General features: G+C 30.7%; 1 protein-coding gene across 1 annotated transcript in view; it reads right to left on the reverse strand.

Annotated features, from left to right (window-relative positions):
• LOC119591918 (coactosin-like protein) overlaps positions 1-1205 on the reverse strand; it is a gene marked incomplete in the record, with an annotated part of 13395 nt that overhangs the window by 11663 nt on the left and 527 nt on the right.

Raw genomic sequence — 1205 nt, forward strand, 5'->3', positions numbered from 1 at the left:
TATAATAATACGATTTGATACTAAAAATGCTTTAAAGTTTAGTCACCTACCTTAAAAGATATAAAATAATAACAACAAGAAATAACTATATAAATTTATTGCATGTAAATGTTAATAAACAGGTGTCTTGTCCTGTTATCTTCCCAATATTAAAATCTTATGCTATCTCCTTCCTAGAAAAGCTTGTCAGGCACTGATAATGCTTATCAGTCACTTATCCTTTGCTACTAGGTCCAAAAATCTGCAATGAACTTTTTAAACAGTGATAAAATAAGAAAAATAACGTAAACTACAGCGCGATGAAGAAAATAGTGAAAATGATAATAATTAAACGAGCTTAAAATCGAAAAAATGGAAATTCATTTGATACTGATGACATTTTCAGAATAAAAAAGGCGTTATTTTAACCATGTGCAGGTTGCAGGTGTGTGAAAATACTGTCTTAAAATTGAATAAACGGGAAATGAATAAACATGAAAACGAAACAGAATGCTTGCGAGATGAAAAAGTGTCAAATATTCTAACATTTTTGTATTTCTTATATATCTATTTATCTTTATATGCGAAAAAAAATCTACTCGAATGATATATAAGCTAAGGATATATTCGATACCAAATAAAATTTCCTGCTTTTAGAGACACACTGAAATTGATTAAAAACGAAAGTTGTTTTAAGAAAAGAAACCTGCTTGCAATAGAGACTCAAATTTTCCCTTTTTTTGTTTCTAATTCATGAAAATATTGTATTTCGAATTCAGAATTTTAGGAAATATCTATAATATTTCCTAAATAATAAAGATACATTCGTCTTGATTATTTCATACCTTCGGGCTTTTAAAAAGTAATGAAATTATGAAAAAAATAACAGCAAAGGGAGTTACAGCACCGGGAAGATGGCACTCAGTGCATGAGATAACAATTAACAGCTTGAAAAATTACAAGTTTAATGACCGTCGGATCTTATCTAATCAACGCCCCCTGCTACATAATATTTATCTCAAGGGAATTATATCCTTCATTTTCACCAACAACAGCATTTTCATCAACGTCATTTTCACCAACCTTATTTTCACCAACGTCATTTTCACCCACGCTATTTTCACCAACTTTATTTTCACCCACGCCATTTACACCCCCGCTATTTTCACCAACGTCATTTTCACCCACGCTATTTACACCAACTCCATTTACACCAACGCCATTTT

This window comes from Penaeus monodon, chromosome 29, assembly GCF_015228065.2.
Source record: "Penaeus monodon isolate SGIC_2016 chromosome 29, NSTDA_Pmon_1, whole genome shotgun sequence".
NCBI lineage: Eukaryota > Metazoa > Arthropoda > Malacostraca > Decapoda > Penaeidae > Penaeus > Penaeus monodon.